Source organism: Oryctolagus cuniculus, chromosome 5, assembly GCF_051225735.1.
Source record: "Oryctolagus cuniculus isolate XC-2025 breed Fujian yellow rabbit chromosome 5, ASM5122573v1, whole genome shotgun sequence".
NCBI classification, from domain to species: Eukaryota; Metazoa; Chordata; class Mammalia; order Lagomorpha; family Leporidae; genus Oryctolagus; species Oryctolagus cuniculus.
The window spans coordinates 144,098,004-144,116,295 of NC_142871.1; the positions used below are offsets into that span (position 1 = coordinate 144,098,004).

An 18,292-nucleotide genomic window follows, 5' to 3' on the forward strand; every position below is an offset into this window, starting at 1 on the left:
ATATTTACATATACTTAAACACAGTGAGATATCTTGGGGATGAGACCCAAGCTAAACATATATCAGAGTACCTGGTTTGAGTTCTGGCTACTCTTCTTCCAATCCAGCTTCCTGTTAAAGTGCACCTTGGGAAGTAGCACGTGACGATTCAGGTCCTCGGGTCCCTCCTCCCACATAGGAGCCCTACATGGAGTCCCCAACTTCCTGGCTTTGGCTTGCTCCAGTCCTGGCTATTGCAGGCGTTTGGGGACTGAACAAGCAGATAGGATATTTCTCTTTGTGTGTCTTTCTCTCTGGCACTCTCTCAAATAAAATAAATAAATAAATAAACACAAAATCCATTAATGTTTTCTGGTTATCTTATACACATAGCCTGAAGTTAATTTTAATGTAATATTTTTAGCAATTTTGTTCATGATACAAAGTTTCATGGCATGGAATTTTTGTTCTTTGGTACATGTAGGATTTTGCATTTTGGGATTTGAAATGATCAACCTGCATGTATATTTATACTCTTATGTTGCAGCTGGCCAAACTCAAAAAAGTTTCCCATGAACTCGGTCTGTTTGGCATTTTAAAACAGCTCTGAGTCAAAATTCAACCACAGGCATTCTTTAATGGTCCCACTGCACTTATTCCCAGCCACAAGCAAGGGAAACATGGCTGCTCCACAATGACCCCCAGCCCAAACCAGCCCAGGAGCTCACGGTCCAGGCTGGGGCTCCAAAGGCTACAAGGACAACGCTTGCTATTCGATGGTTACAAAGAACTTTCTACGGTAGCTGCAACTTTATTACCCAGACATCATTAACAAAAATCTTTTCAATCAGAAGGTTCAGCGCAGTGTAGACCAAACAGGCAGAAGATTGACAGAAAGCCAGGCTCGGATGCCGGAACAGCTGTCTTGGAAAGACATCCTGGGAAATGGCCACTGTCCTGGAGTAGGAAATCAATACCACTTAGCAAAACAGATAATTTCCTCACGTTCTCTCCAAGAAAACGACTTCAACAAAGATGTTAGAACATCCTGCTCTGCGCACTTCTGAATTCTGCTCAGACTTTCGATTTCAATTTCAAAATGACAAAGCAGTTCACTGGGAACAAAGTTCCTGTCGTGGCTGAAGTCTTCAACAAAGCTACAGTTTCCAAGACCGGATGTTAAATTCCTAGGCACATAACTCATCTCAGGGGAGGCTGCAGCCCAGCGGAGTTCTATGAAATCTGTGTGGAGGTGGCTGTGGGAGCTGCAGAGACTGGGGAGGTGGTCTTCCAGGAACATGTGCCTGAACATCCCTGGCAACTGGAAGGGACCACTAGCTTGATAAGATCATCTTAACTGCAACCTGGGGAGGTTAACTCACAACCAGCTGCTGACAGATTAATGCTAAGACTTTACCAGGGCTGGTACTGTGGCATAGCAGGTAAAGCCGCCACCTGCAGTGCTGGCATCCCATATGGGCACTGGTTCGAGTCCCAGCTGCTCTACTTCCAATCCAGCTCTCTTCTATGGCCTGGGAAAGCAGTAGAAGATGACCCAAGTCCTTGGGCTCCTGCACATGTGTGGGAGACCCGGAAGAAGCTCCTGGTTCCTGGCTTCAGATTGGTGCAACTCTAGCTGTTGTGGCCATCTGGGGAATGAACCAGCAGGTGGAAGACCTCTCTCTCTCTCTCTCTCTCTGCCTCTCATTCTCTCTCTGTGTAACTCTGACTTTCAAATAAATAAATAAATCTTTAAAAAAAAGAAGACTTCACAGCTGCACGTTTTCTCTTGGAAGCCTTTCACTAATCTGCACAATATTCCTATAAAATCTGAAAATAATAGCACATGACTCGGATATAGGCATCTACTTCCTGCCTTCTTTCAGATTTTTGAAAATTTAAATGAAGACAGGAGGGGGTTTTTAGGTAATGACACCAACGTTATGGCTGTCACTTAAGGCACACACGAGGGCAACAGTTTTCCAGGAGAGATGGGGATGAATCTCACACGGAGGGCGCTGCAAGAAGAGTCGGGGACAGGGTGGGCGCAGCGAGGAAGGAACACATGCAGTACTACACATGCCCCTGACATGCCAAAATGCTCAATTCCCAAGAGCTACAACATGAAAGGAAACACCAAGATGGGTAACTCCACAGTTACATACAGTGTCTCCATGGCTCCCATAACCACAGTAGGAATGCTCAGAACACACAGCGGTGCATCAGCACTGTATGGCTAAGGGTGGCTGACTTCGCAGCTTGGTGAAGGACAGACAAGAGATTTCTAAATGATATTTTCTGAACCTCACCTCTTTCTACAGTTGAAAAGAGCAGGGCAGTGCTCACAAATGGACTCAGCCCCAGATTCTAAGTCCCTGCCATCGTCACGACTGTCCACGTGGAAAATCACTCAGGTTCATGATACACTTGTGGAAAAAGAAAATAGGCACAAAATAGCACCTTACACCAAACCCATCATTATCGGCACATGCTTAGCAACTCGTGCTGGTCTTGGGACCGGTTTCGTACATCCTCTGACTTCTTCATTCACCTGAGTGCCTACTTTGTACTTAGTCCCAGAACACAAACGAATAACACATCTCCTCTCTATCTGGTGGGTGTTTTGGTTTGTTTGGTTTTTTTTTTTTTTTGGTCTATAAAATATATAAAGTTGGGTTTCCCATCTTGATTCCCAACTTACAAATTATATTTTCAGTTGTGGATGGCTTGTGGTGATCAAAGAATTTCTGTATGAGCCTTTCTGGTTGGAAACATCTCCCGCCCAGATTCCACCACCACTTTGGCCTCTCGTCTGGAATGTTCCGCTGACAAACGCTGATCACCAGCGCTGATCACGGCTCTTCTGCTCCACCACCACAGAAGCTGGACCCTGTTGGTCTTCTCCAGTTCTTGCACACCCACTGTGCTATCTTGCAGCCTTTCATAATTGAGCTTTGATCTGACTTCAATTAAAAAAGAAACCCATAAATACATCTCAGGGGCTACCATAAGCAGAGCCCCATGGGAAACGTGAAGAAGAACAAGAGGTCATCCCTTGTCCTTAGAGCATCTTTTCCCTACCCTTCATCAGGGAGAGGAATAGAGAGACAAACAAAGGTGCAGGAACCCAGGGGACACTGGACAGGAACTGGGAGATGGCCCTGGGCAGGCTCGGCCCTCCAGGCGCTGATTACGTGTGTTCTTCTATTTTTTACATTCCTCTCCCCAGAATGCGCACTATTTGAAAACCCCACCTACATCTCAGGGCAGGAGGCACATGGAGCTCAGCCACGTTATTTTTTAAAGTCAAATGCCTGACCATAGTTGATTTTCAATATGTAGCCGAAATCATTTTTCCAGTCCTTGATTTATTTTCTCTCCATATCTTCATCCTTAGGTCTGGAGTGGTTGGAAGTCATGTCTCCACAAAAAGACACGGATACAGAACCTGGGGACTGGGGTGCTTTTTCCTAAATCCTACGTATTTCTCTCATTTTACCTGTATGTTGCTTCATTCTCGCAGTGCAGGTGGGTCCTCTGGGTAGTAGCCTGTCTAAGGCTACTCTTTGGGTAGATTTAATATGAACATTTGTCTTTTCCAACCTCTCCTTCCTGTTTTAGGTAGTGAAATGTTCACCTACATTTGTTTCTCACTGGATGACTAACTGTGAATGCAAGCAAAGACAATTGATGAAATTCAGATATAACTGTTGATGATTTCCTGTTGCTGCTCTCAATTCATTCTGGCTTTGTCAATCACCACACCCTAGTTTCCGTATTTATAGTGCACTTTAAGCTGTCAGTACAGTCTTTTCAAATTCAGTGGTTGTCTGAGGAGCGCTTAGTGCAGGTACATGAATTTCTCTTTACAACTTTTCTCAGTGCCTGTCTGCCTATAAAGATCTGTTGTTGTTGTGTTCCCCCCCCCTACATTCTGGCAATAACTTCAGATGTATATTTCATTTGTCACTTAATTTTACCAACAGCAAAAAGGAAAAAAAGAAACTTTATTGAATTGAATTAGAAATTGGATTGAGTAAGAGATGGTAGCAATAATGTTGAGGGCTTAGTGTTGATTGGTCTCTCCACCGTGGCACAGATTCAAAAGGAAAATGTACAGCACCCATGTCTAAATTACTTTTAGAATCTCCACGGGCATTCTTACTTGTTCTTAGCCTGGCTTCTTGAATATCTAGTTTAACTTCTCTCAACTTTGAGAAAATGTACATTCGTATCAACATTAAAAGTCTTGACTATTGAATAGCTTCACTTACTTTGGTAACTCTCATTTCAAACACTGACAATGACACATTCCAGTACCCCAATCATTATCATTTTATTCTATCTAATCAGCCAGACATCACCTTCTTACTTACAGATGGTTGGATATGCTACGCTCACAGAGAACCTGGCAGTCATTGGGCAGATGTACTTTCCCAGCAGGAAATGGGACACCAGAGACAGAAAGGTGAGGAGGAGCCTAGGATGGGGGAATTCAGATGGACCTTTCCAGAACGCTGTTGTTATTACCTTTTCTGAGAAATTGGAATTTGCAGCATACTAGTAATTTTCTGACTTGAATATATGTAGACACCACTACATTATTTTATTTAAAAGGCAGAGAGACAGACACAGACTCTTTCATCTTTCACAGAGATCTTTCATCTACTGGCTCACTCCTCAAATGCCTACAACTGAACAGGGCTGGGTCAGGCTGTTGTCTCCCACATGGGTGGCACTTGAGCCATCACCTGCTGCCTCCCAGGGTGTGTATCAGCAAGAAGCAGGAATCAGTAATAGAGGCTAGACTCCAAACCATGCACACCAACATGAGATGCAGGCATCGCAAGTGGTGTCCTCACAACCACCAAATGTCTGCCCCAATACCACTGCTGTAATTCCACAAAAATTAATCAACAACAGCCAAAAACAATGGAGAGGAGAGGAAGAAAAGCAGGATGGATGGATGGATGAAGTGGAAGGAGGAAGAGAAGAAGGATGGAGGGAGAGAGGGAGGGAAGAAGTAACAAAAACATAGTGGAGTTAGTTTCTAATGCAGGACATTACATTTAAAAGTTAGGCAAGGGAAAAAAAAAGTTAGGCAAGGGGCAAGGATTTGGCAGCTGCAGCTTGGGACACCAACATCCCATATCAGAGTGCCTGAGTTCAAGTCCTGGCTCCACTTCCGATTCCAGCTTCCTGCTATTGCACACCCTAGGAGGCATGAGTGATGGCTGCCACCGACTTGGGGGACTGAGTTCCAGGCTCCTGGCTTCAGCCTGGCCCAATCCCAGCTTTTGCAGGCATCTGGGAAATAAACCAGCTGCTAGAAAATCTTTCTCTGCTTATCTTTGTCTCTCTCTGCCTTTCAAATGACATGGGAAAAAAAAAGTTAGGCAAAAGTCAAATATAGTTAAATTAACTTTGAAAAATCCCTTGACTTTCCCATTAGATATTGCAAACAAAAACTTTCAAGTACCCTGAACGCTGAGGACTGCTGAGCTAGACTACCTAAGAGAAAGAATGCATTGAAAATCCTCACGTAAATACCTGTAGCTTTCATTTTAAAATAAAGTAATATATCCCGAGTTAAACAGGAGGATTAGGTGAAGATCAGTCAAATATTAGTGTCTCCCAGCAAGTTCTATTTCAGTCTTGTAATAGAAAGCTTCTTTGGCTTCAATGCATATGAACATTTATCACTGTTTTACCATGAAAGGAATGGTGGCATCCCGTCCTGAGTTCCGAATGCAGTTAGTAGTAAGAAGAACTTTAAAAACAATCCCTTTTAAAAAGAAATATTTAATCTGGTACTATATTATCTGCCTGTGTTTTAAAGTGATAGCATACAGTCAAAAAATGCCAAGAATTTCCCAAGGTTTAATCACATTTTTTCTTTTCTTGGTTATTCATTGTTTTGGAGTATTTTTCCCATGACCTCTCACATTCACAAGTGATAATGGGACTTATCAGAGCGCTTGAAATCTCACTGAGTATTGGAGGCCCCAGCCCTGTAGCTGGCTTTTCCACTGGGAGCAGCTCCAGAACTGGCCCGTGTGGCAATCTGGAGGCAGCTTTGGGACAAGGCAACTTCATCAATATCTATTGCTTTCAGGAGATCCAGAAAAGCCCACAAGCCCCCAAACCTCTCCTTCTGTTTTCTCCTATTCTTGCTTTTCCTTCCCTAACCCACAATGCCCTGAGTTCCAAAATCAATTCTTGTCCAATGTACTTTTCAGTTTCTTTGGTTGAGACATACCCTTCTCTGGGCAAAGTAACAAAGTAACAAACATCCCCATGAGCACATCATTCATGAAATCTTTCAAGGCAAGAAGAGGCCAGGACAGCCCCAACATGGGGGTGGGGATGAGCTGTCGCCCAAGAGAGGGAGTGAGGGGCAGCTTTCAGAAGGCACAGAAATCTGGTTACTTTCCTACTCTCCAGCAGCTTAAACTTTATTTTTTTTAAAAAGATTTATTTATGTATCTGAATGGCAGAGTTACAGAGAGACAGAGGCAGAGGTAGAGACAGACAGAGAGAGAGATCTTTCATCCGCTGGTTCACTCCCCAGATGACCACAATGGCCGGAGCTGTGCTGATCTGAAGCCAGGAGCCAGGAGATTCTTCCAGGTCTCCCATGCGGGTGCAGGGGCCCAAGCACTTGGACCATTTTCTGCTGCTTTCCTAGGCCATAGCAGAGAGCTGGATTGGAAGTAGAGCAGCTGAGACTTGAACTGGTGCCCATATGGGATGCCGGCATCACAGGCAGCAGCTTTACCCACTACACCACAGCACCAGCTTAAACTTTAAAGTGGAACAAATTTCGTGGGTGGTTGCTATGCACTGGTATATATGGTAGTCAGTTGGTCACATAAGTCTTAAGCAACCAGAAAGAAGTTCAAATACTACCATGAGTATGTACTCCCCCCAACACCTTTAAGATTGAACTTGTGCGTAAGCCTAAGAAACAATTCATCTAAATATTTTAGAAAGCACAATACTCCCTCATGCATTATTTCTTTAAGTGTGGTTGGAATCATTACATCAGCAAGGGACTGGAGACAAGTAATTCCATCAAAAAATTTAAAAGATTAAATCAATGATCAAGCTGAGAGATGGAAAGACTGGGTGGAAGGGGTGGAAAATTTCAGAGCATCAAATAAAGTCCTAAGGAGAGGAGACAGGACCAAGAGGACTGCTATTTCTCCTCCCAGACTCGCCAGTGCTCTGAACAGACACAGGGATCCCTCTCTGTATGCTTCTCCACTGTGACCAGGCTGTACCCCCATGCCTCTCGGCTGGACACTGCAGAAGGAGAAGAATGAGCATCTGTCTCAATCAACAGTAGCAGTGAGTGGGGCCAGCACTGTGGTGCAGCAGGTTAACGCCCTGGCCTGAAGTGCCAGCATCCCATATGGGCGCCAGTTCAAGACCCGGCTGCTCCACTTCCAATCTAGCTCTCTGTTATGGCCTGGGAAAGCAGTAGAGGATGGCCTAAGTCCTTGGGCCCCTGCACCTGTGTGGGAGATCTGGAAGAAGATCCTGGCTCCCAGCTTTGGATCGGTGCAGCTCAGACTGTTGCAGCCAATTGGGGAGTGAACCAGGGTATAGAAGACCACTCTTTCTCTCTCTCTTTCTCTCTCTGCCTCTCCTTTCTCTGTGTATCTCTGACTTTCAAATAAATAAATCTTTCAAAAAAATAGCAGTGAGCCAGGCAGTCCCACTGCATGAACAGCTTCCACTGTAATGCTACTCTTAAGAAACCAGGGCTCAGGACCAGAGCCTCCTACAAGCCTACAGTGTAGGATGATGCTAGGGCCGCCGTCCAGAGCTGTCACCATCAGCAGTATTTAAGAGAAGGGAAGAAAAGTTGCACCACGGATAACATGCACATGAAAGACTACCAAGTAAGAGCCAATTAGGACAACAACTGGCACTCCCACCTCGTGCCTATGCAAATGATTCCCCATCAGAGCAGGAATGCAGGAGATTTGTGGGAATGCCTGCGCTGCAGCACACCTCTGTCTTTTGTATTCCCTTGTCTGGATGACAGGAGCTCCCTGAATCAATTGCCTCTGTTGAGCTGTTTATATATTTTTCAAGTCCTGATGAGGCCATTAGTCACTGAGCAATACTGCACAATAACCTAGAGTAACTGTGATTATACAACTCTCCAAGAACATAGAGAGAGCACTGACAGGCAGGCTCTGGTGCCAGCAAATTGTGCAAGGCAGGTTATCTGTCAGCAATTTTAAGGACCGTGCACTCAAATGCCAATGAGATACACACATGGCAGATACAGAAGGTGGTGGTGGGAGGAAGATGCACCGTGAACGCACTGCTGTCTACTCTTCTGAATACAGCACAGCCCTGAAAATGGAAGTCACGCTGCACAACGAATAACTCGCCGCCTGTCAATGTCATCTCCCACCCTCTCTTCTGCAATTTCGGGTAAGCGCCTTGAAATAAGGCAGCAATCAAAGCTAAAGAACCAGAACCAAATCTTGAACTCTGTCTTGGTTAGCAGCTGTTCTACAGCCCCTCTACACACACACACACACACACACACACACACCCCCAACGTCTGTGTCTGAACACTTAGTCAACGCTGATTCTAATACAAACAATTTCTCTTCTCCTTTTCTGCTATTCTCACTTTTCACCCCCAAGATCAGCAAAATCAGCCTGTAGTTGAGGATTTGCCACCGAAAATGATTTTAAAGATTAATAGATGAAAAAGCGAGGAGGAAATGAATGCGGCGTTTCATTTCTTTTCAGGATCCTGGGCCACATTCACGTAGAGTGCCCAGGATGAACCAATGACAAACACAAGTGAAGTTATTTGCAAAAAATAGTTCCAGGGGCTCAGCCCCTCAAAACCTCCCATCTGGGAAGTGAGAAGCGATGGGCCATGAGGAAGGTGTCAAACTCCCCACATCTACCGTACAAGCAACAACACAAGCAAGCACCCTCCGAGAGTCCTTTACAGTATTTTTCATGGCATGACTGCTTCTTTTCGGCCTGCTAATCCTCACTTCCCTACTTCTGTTCATATACTTTCTACGTATTTATTTGTCTAGTTATATATTTTAGCTGAACTTGAAGTGACAGTTATTTTTAAGAGCCTGCCAACCTGGGTCAGGAGGAACCTCAGAAACCTGGCTCACGGCTGAGCTGGCACAAGGAACCCTGACAGCCAGAACCAACCAGAAAGCTGATGAGATCCAGGTTTCCAAAACATGACAGAAAAGGTATCCTTTACTTGCTGCCATCTGGCCATTTCAATTAAAAAAAAAAAAAAAGACAGAGAGAGAGAGAGAAGAGGGCTTCTCTTGTAACAGCATCCAGTACTGGCTGGGAGGCTCAGAGTAGGAGAATCTGGACGCCCCTGTGTCTAGCTGAACGCAGGACTCGGCTTTCTTCGCCTTGGCCTGGGACAACGTCTGGGATGGGGACGGTGCCCAATGGGCCAGCCCACAGCTGCCCTCTCTATCAGCAAGCCCTGGGCCTCCGCATCCACAGCCTTCCAAAGCTAACTGTGGCTGTTGGAATACCCAGGGCACTCTCTGCGTTTCAGTGCTTTTAAGGTTATTTCAACTTTCCACCTCTGTGAACCACCCAGCGGGCACTTTTGACACACAGCCCTCCTCAAAATTCACAAGGCAGCGATGTTCCGAAGAAAAACGCCTCACTCCGCATGAAAGAGCTCCAGACCGGAGGCCTTTGTCTTCTGCATTTGGGGGATTATATTCAAGGGGATTTGGGGCTACCTGAGAGCATTTGTGACAGACAGACTCTTGGAGTTAGGCTCGGGACAAACAAACCTTTCATGGGAGCCCTTACAAACAGACAGTGCTCTGTTTGAATTTCTGAACCCTATTCTAGTACAAACATGCTTGGCAGCCAGCACCACAGGGCTTTCCAGAGAGTTTTCTTCTTGGCAACTGGCCCTGCTGCCACCACGGGTATTGCCACTTCAGGATCTGTGCAAGCTTCCCTTCCCCCTCTGCTCTGCTCCCTGCTCCCCTCCACCCCGCCCCCAGCACCAGGGATATTATCTGTACCCAAGCTGCAAGGGCTGGGGAGGGGACAGTGCATCAGAGTGCCAGGGAGCTGTCAGCGCCTTGGGCTGCTCATGGCTCCTAGTTCATGGTTCTTCTCCGGCCCTTCCTTCGGTCTGGCATGATGACAGCATAGGGCCACTTTTTTCATCATTGGGCTGGTGCTCAGACAAATCAGGCCCATAGTTCACAGCTGGAGGGTGCAAGGGTATCTCAAAGTCATCCCCTAAGCTTCGAGGACTTGTGACACTCTTACTGCCTCAGTTTCTTCCAGGGCGAGAAGGCAGAGAGAAATCACATTTCTAATTCTTCGGACCCATCTCACACTTGTCTAAGAGCAGGCAGTGGCTCTTGGAGATGACCAAGTGCATTCCCTTGCTCTCATTTTCCAACGTTCCCTGCTGGATTCCTTAAGGGAGGCTCAAGGCTTTAGGGATTGCTTCTTACTCACCAAAGACTACCTGTTGTAGATTTATTGAGATTGTAATAGTAGGGAGTGGTCTTAAAGATGGCTTCATTGACTGGTCCTGTGAACTAAAGTTGCCTACCAGCTACTGGAAGATTCCTAGGTCTTAATCCCAACCTCCAGCCCCCTCCCCCAAGCCCTTGGCTAATTAGACAGAGGTCTGTTGAGAGACCCAGAGCTCTGAAGGTACATTTGGAAACTACTGATAGAACCCAGCTTCCTCACAAAGAGCTCAGGGAATTTGCCAATGGCGACATCCTAGGCAATGACAGGTCTGAAGCTTCCACGGAGTTCCTGAGGGGCCACACCAGTGACATCTCTACTTGTACTGTCTGAGTATTCAGCACTCAGAAAAACCTCAATCATTTAGTCTCGGCTAATAGAGATAATGTATTCTTAATGAATACATAGCTCAATTTCCTTGAATTTATTATATAACCTATAAATTTTTAGGAACTGATTAGCAAGTTAAGTGTCTCCTCTCTTAAATTAGGAGGTTTTGTGGTTTTTAAGAATTGCAGATTTTTCATTAATTCGCCTTCATATTCTAAAAGTGAGGAGGACTTCAGGGGACACAAATCAAAAGTATACCTGGAGGCCGGCGCTGTGGCGCAGTGGGTTAATGCCCTGGCCTGAAGTGCCGGCATCCTATATGGGTGCCGGTTCGAGTCCTGGATGCTCCTCTTCCCATCCAGCTCTCTGCTATGGCCTGGGAAAGCAGTGGAGGATGGCCCAAGTCCTTGGGCACCCTGCACCCGTGTGGGAGACCTGGAAGAAGCTCCTGGCTCCTGGCTCCGGATAGGTGCAGCTCCGGCCTTTGTGGCCAATTAGGGAGTAAACCAGCGGATGGAAGACCTCTCTCTCTGCCTTTCTCTGTGTATAACTCTGACTTTCAAATAAAATAAATAAATACTTTTTTAAAAAAAGCACACCTGAACGACATCTGTATAAAACCTCAGGAAACGGTCAACGAACTCACCTATTTGTGAAGCTAAATAAACACAGACACTCACAAGCGCCCTTCAACTGCTGGCTCCAGAATTACCTATTACGTGGGAAAGGATTTCAAAGTCTGCAGTGTCACGTCAGTCAATCTGTACGTATACTGGACATGTTTCCCGGCTTGACCAGTCTCGTCATTCATATAGCAGATTCTAGCACATGCTGATAGCAAAGGAAGGCTATCGAATACTGCTGAGCTTCTCCAACAAGGGCTTCTGCGAAAGGACACTTCCATCTACCCCCACCTCCCCCACCCCACTGTTCAGAATGAGTGGAGTGTGGGGCCTGGGTTTCCCCTTTCTGCAAAGGAACAATTGCATGCCTAACGCGTGAAGGCGCTCGAGGGGCTTCCCCCACCCACAGACCAGGAGGCTCATTTGCAGAGGAACACACAATGTTGTCGCTGCAACCCACACCACCACAGAAAGAAAAAAAAAAAACCTTTGAAATTAAACTTCTTGGCCCAAGGGCTAAGATGTTGCTTGGGATACCTATAACCCATATCAGAATGCCTGGGTTCCAGTCCCAACTCTGCACCTGAGTCTGGCTTCCTGCTAACATCCTTGGAAGCAGCAGGTGACAGCTGAAGTGTATGGGTCCCTGTCTCTCATATGGGAGGCCCAGATGGAGTTCCAGGCTGCTGGCTTCAAACTGGCCCAGTCTGGCTGTTGCAGACATTGAGGGAATGAACCAGCAGATGGAAGATAATACTCCCCTCTCTCTCATTCTGCCTTCCCAACAATAATAATAAATAAGTAAATAAACTCAAGGTCAACTTTTATAAAATCTAGCCATATTCCTCATTAAAATCTGAAGAAAAAATACTATTAACTTTTTTTCTTCTTTTTATTGGCAAGGCATACCAGAAGACTATACTTCATTAAATTTGAGTCTAATTTATATAGCTAACTTAAAATGCTTACAGGTAACAAAAAGGATGTTACAATCTACATTGAACCAAATCAGGAAACAGAGAAAACAGCCATTATAGAATATTTAGATTGTAAAAGTTAAAATACTCTCTAAATATTATCAAATCCATACACAAAAGCATGATTTCATAATAACTGACTTTAGCTCAACCAGTATATTTATTTGCTCTCTCTCTTCTGCATACAAACTTTTAAAAATGGAGTATTTCAAGGGACAAAATTAGAAGTAGGGGCCGCCACCACGGCATAGCAGCTTAAGCCTCCACCTGTGGTGCCCACATCCTATTTGGACACCAGTTCAAGTCCAGGCCACTCCACTTCTGATCCAGCTCCCTGTTAATGTGCCTGGGAAAGCAGTAGAAGATGGCCTAAGTGATCGGGCCTCTGCACACATGTGGGAGACCCAGAAGAAGCTCCTGGCTCCTGGCTTCGGATCAATCCAGCTTCAGCCGTCACAGCCATCTGGGGAATGAACCAGCAGAGGGAAGATCTCTCTCTCTCTCTCTCTCTCTCTCTCTCTCTGTGTGTGTGTGTGTGTGTGTGTGTGCGCGCACACACGCACATGTCTCCCTCTCGCACTGTAACTCTGCCTTTCAAATAAATAAATAAATGCTTTTAAAAATTGGAACTAATACATGATTAATTTGATTCTTCTGATAATTAAAAGAATGTCTTCAAACAGAATTCCCTTAATATATGCATGGCATTCACAAAAATGCAAATTGAAATACTCTGTGTTGCAGGGCATGATGGTATTAGCAAGTGTTTTTAGTAATACTTTCTGACACACATTATATATAATCCCCCTAAAACACAGAACACCAATTTGAAAATTTAAAGACTGTATCAAAAAGACAGAGTAGCAAATGTTGTTGAGGACCAGGAGAAGGAAGGACTCTTAGATACTGTTGATAGGAAACTAAATTAGTGCAGCAACTGTGGAAAACAGTAAGGAAATGTCTTAAAAAACTGGAAATGGACCTGCCATATTATCCAGCAACCCCACCACTGGGAATATATCCAGAAAACATGAAATCATTGTATCAAAGAGATGCCTGCTCCACCATGTTTATCTTTATGTTCACCATAGCCAAAATACAGACCCAACCAAGGTGTCCACATCAGATGAACAGATTTAAAAATATGGTATATATACAGAGTGGAATATTATTCAGCCATAAAATGAATGAAATACTGTCATTTGCAGCAAAATAAATGGAACTGGGGGACATTATGTTGAGTGAAAATAAAGCAGACACAGAAAGGCAGTATGTTCTCTCTTAGATGTGGGAGCCAAAATAAGGGGAAAAAAACAATCTGAACACAGAATGTTGATTACCAGGTGCTGGAAGGGGTGGGAGGAATAAGAGTTTGAATTTAAAAATGGGGGAAGCTGGGTGTGGTTCCTTAATTGTGACAAATACATTCACACGAGGTGTCTGTGGAGGCAGGGGGAGTATGGGCACTCATACTACTACATTACAATTTTTGTTTTGTACAAAGTGGACAATAAAATATATAAAGACTGCATCCTACTCTAACATATACAGTATATCTTTCTGAATTTCCAACCTTACTATAGAAGGCATATCCCATTGAAGTAATAGCACCCAGGGTGTGAAAACCAAGTCAGTTCAAATCTGGCAATGAATCATGAATTAATGAATTATCCTAGCAATACTAGTCCTCATCAAGGCCAATAAGAAAGGCATCCTTAATATGTGCTAACAGATAGCTGACAATTCTGGTTATCTAATTACTCACTTCATGGAGGTCTACTACTACAGCAGGTAAAGGCACTCCTGCAACGCCAGCATCCCACAGGGATACCAGGTCGTGTCCTGGCTGCTCCCTCATCAGCCTGCAAACAGCAGAAGATGACCCAAGTCCTTGGGCCCCTGCCACCCACTTGGAAGCCCAGGATGAAGCTCTTCACTCCTGGCCTCAGCCTGGCCCACCCCTGGCCATTGGACCACCTGGGTAGTGAACCAGCAGATGGAATCTCTCTCTGTGTGTGTGTGTGTGTGTAACTCTGCCTTTCAAATAAATAAATCTTAGAAGAAGAAGAAAAAATCAAACCAGGTATGCAATATACAGGCTTTATGAAGACTACAATAAAACCAGAGATTTATCTAGAAGGAATTATTTAGGACACACAGACTTGCCCAAAGTAAGGATTCTTGGCCACTACAGACAGTGAATATTACACTTGAGGACAGAAACAGAAAAGAATAAATAATATATTCACATAGGGAGCCAATTTGTGCATCAAGAACAATCAGAAAACCTTAAGAGCATTTCAAGGCAAGATATTTTTAATCCTACGAATACTTAAGTACAAATCTTTCAAGCTTTCTTTAAAAAACATATAGCTTATTTAAAGTTATAAATGAAGTCAAATAAATATTTACTGAAAACCTCTAATGTGGCTGGGCTGGGATTATGTTTCTAAATTCCATGAATTTTCAGCATATTTACAAAATCATTTAACTCCATAAAGCATTTCAATAAATAATGCCATCTTCCACAGGGGCTGTAATTCCATCTAGTTTCTGCAGTGACACCATATGCCTTAGGTGGAATTACAATCTTCATGTGAACAATCAGGGTTCACTACTTCACATTCTCCAAGATTCCATGATGAACTCAACTTCTAAAATAAAAACCAGCAAGCCATTGGCATGTAACCCAAGCCACCTGCTGGCTAGTATATGAGGAAAGTTCAATTGACAGTACCATCTCCACTTACTGTAGCAAAACCTGTTTAATATATCTGAAAAACCTCTTCATCTCCAAAATCAAACTTGTGTGGCCAAGAAAACTTTCACAGGGTCTACTTCGTACATATTCTACAGATTGGGTGATGACAAGATTGAGTGGATGCTACACCAGTAAAGTAGCTATCAGCATCTAAAACTTCACTCTAACAAGTCTAATATATTAAGAAACAGGAAAAAAATTCATACTCAAGAGCCCAGTGAAATTACTGGCATTTCTTCTAATTTTGTGGGGCTAGTCTGACATGTATTAGCATAAACAAAGCAAAGTGCCTTATGTTTGCAAGAGGGAAAAAATAAAGGTTATCCAAAGAGATTAAATTCAGGGTTGTTACAGAGAAATGAACTCAGAAATAGACTCAGAAGTTCCCCAAGGGGGAAACAAAAAACAATGACACTATGAATCAGCGTTTTTCTACAACAGTCTGAAATAAAAGGAGACACAGACACACACACACACATACACACACACACACACACAGAGACACAATCAAGCTCCACAGAGAATGAAAACAAAAATGCACACAAATGTAATCTGCACACCTATATTTAGAATACACACCATTTCCACAATCTTTTCATGCCTTTATCATACCTAACTTTATTTGGTACTTATAGAGGTCCCCAAAGCTCTGTAAAATCAGTATTGCCATAGCAACTGAGAAAAAAAGAAAGAAAAAAAAAATACCTCTGCTGGAAATCCTCCCTAAACAAAAGATAAGGCAAAAAGAAATGGTACTTTGCTATAATTCCTTTTAATACCCCTGTGCTTCTGACTACCCAAAAAAATGTGGGGCACTCATATGACACCCAAGTCCATTTGGGAATCTACTGTGGCTTGCTGAGAACTTAATATTAACATCAGCTCTTTCATTTATTTTCAAGTTCCAAGGATTTGTGTTCACTGTACTACAGTCATTACCAAAAGTAAAACATAAGCAGGCAGGAGACAGCAGGTGAAAATAATATTGATGAATTTCTAAGAATGGGAGACAGAGCATTTAGCAGCTTTACTTAGAACCCTTCCTGTTTAAAAAAAAAAAAAAAAAAAAACTATTAACACTGTGTCCATCTCCTGGGGACTTGAGAAAACACATTTGGTACCAGTAAAGAAAGGAATCATTCTGGAAATAGCTCTGGGGTCACAGGAAATCATGGAGCCAGGGTTCCAAGCTCAGGTCAACAATCCAAATCTTCCCTAACTGAAAGTCTCTATTTCAATGACACCAGACCCCTAGAGCACTCCTCAAATTCAGAACTGGTTAAGCACACACCTACTTTACACTGCAGGTTGAGTAACTTTCCACAAGTTGTAGCAACCTGTAGACGAGCTCAACACAATATTTCAAACCAAACATTGAAGAGTAAAAGTAAAAATACTCTTGGTGGCATCCAATCTGTTTTCCTCCTGCTCGTTTATTTACATGAGGGCGCAAAAAAGCAAGGCCATGCTGTAACTTCCAGTAAACGACACTGTGAAACAAGTTTAGTATCATGAGATTTCCATTTGTGATATCCCTGGCCACCACCTTTATCCAGGTGCTTTCACTAAAAACAAGATAGGGTGTGCTGTGAGTGTAGTTTGTGCTTGTGCATGTGTGTGTCGTGTACATCAGGGTGCCACCAGAAGTCTGAAGAAAAACTAAATTAAAGGATAAGTTTATTTGGGTGCAAAAAATGTTTAAGTCCATGCATTTTTTTTTATAACATGTATTTTCCATGAACTTCCTAAAGAAGCCTAATATGCACGAATTTCGAAGTTTTTTGCACCCACATCAACTTCTTTTAATTCCATTTTCCCATGAACTTCTTTTTTTTTTATTTATTTATTTATTTATTTATTTTTTGACAGGCAGAGTGGACAGTGAGAGAGAGAGACAGAGAGAAAGGTCTTCCTTTGCTGTTGGTTCACCCTCCAATGGCCGCCGCGGCCGGCGCGCTGCGGCCGGCGCACCGCGCTGATCCGATGGCAGGAGCCAGGAGCCAGGTGCTTTTCCTGGTCTCCCATGGGGTGCAGGGCCCAAGCACCTGGGCCATCCTCCACTGCACTCCCTGGCCACAGCAGAGAGCTGGCCTGGAAGAGGGGCAACCGGGACAGAATCCGGCGCCCCGACCGGGACTAGAACCCGGTGTGCCGGCGCCGCTAGGCGGAGGATTAGCCTAGTGAGCCGCGGCGCCGGCCCCCATGAACTTCTTGAAGTGCTCTAGTGTGTGTGTAAGTGTTGAGTAGATGTGTATCTGTGCATTATATGTATGTATGAGTACATAGTACGTGTGGTTTGTATTTGTGCATGTGTATATATTGTATGTATGCACATATATTGAGTGTGCTGTGTCTGCACAAGGAGTGAATGTGTGTGTTTGTGTGTCGTGTGTGTATTTAAACACACACCTCTTTCCCACAGGCAGCTGGAATTTCCTGCCTGGCATACCCAGAGCTAGACAATACTTCAGTTTCAGGACAGAGCAGGGGAGTCAGGCAGTTTGTGGGGACTGAAACACCGGAATCCATTGGAGTCACAAGGAGGGCATGGTTGGAACCCAGCGTCACTCTGTTTTTAATGGAAAAGAGAAAGATCCTTCAAGTTTTTATTCTTCACTGACAAGTAATTATACATATGTGTGCATATCTATATATGTGTGTGCATATACATATATATATATATATATATTTACAGGTATAACATGGTATCGTGAGATACATCCTGTGAAATAATTATATCAAGCTAGTGAATATCCAGCACCTGAAATAGTCTCTTTTGTGGGAAGAACCTTTAACATGCATTCTTTTTGTAAAGATTTATTTATTTAATGTTTTAATTTGAAAGACAGCAGCATAGAAAGAGAGCTCTTTCATTGTTCATTCCCCACATGGCTGCAAAGGCCAGGGCTAGGCCAGACCGAAGCCAGGGCCTCCCACATAAATGCAGGGGCCCAAGAACTTGGGCCATCTTCTGCTGCTTTCCCAGGTGTGTTAGCAGGGAGACGCCTTGGAAGCAGAGTGGCCAATAATAGAACCAGAACCACATGGGATGCTGGCACCGCAGGCAGTGACTTAACCCAGTATGCCATTGC

General features: G+C 44.0%; 1 protein-coding gene across 26 annotated transcripts in view; it reads right to left on the reverse strand.

Annotated features, from left to right (window-relative positions):
* The window catches only part of ATXN1 (ataxin 1), a 451,593-nt gene that overhangs the window by 354,201 nt on the left and 79,100 nt on the right, over positions 1-18,292 (reverse strand). The gene's annotated exons all lie outside the window — the stretch shown is intronic.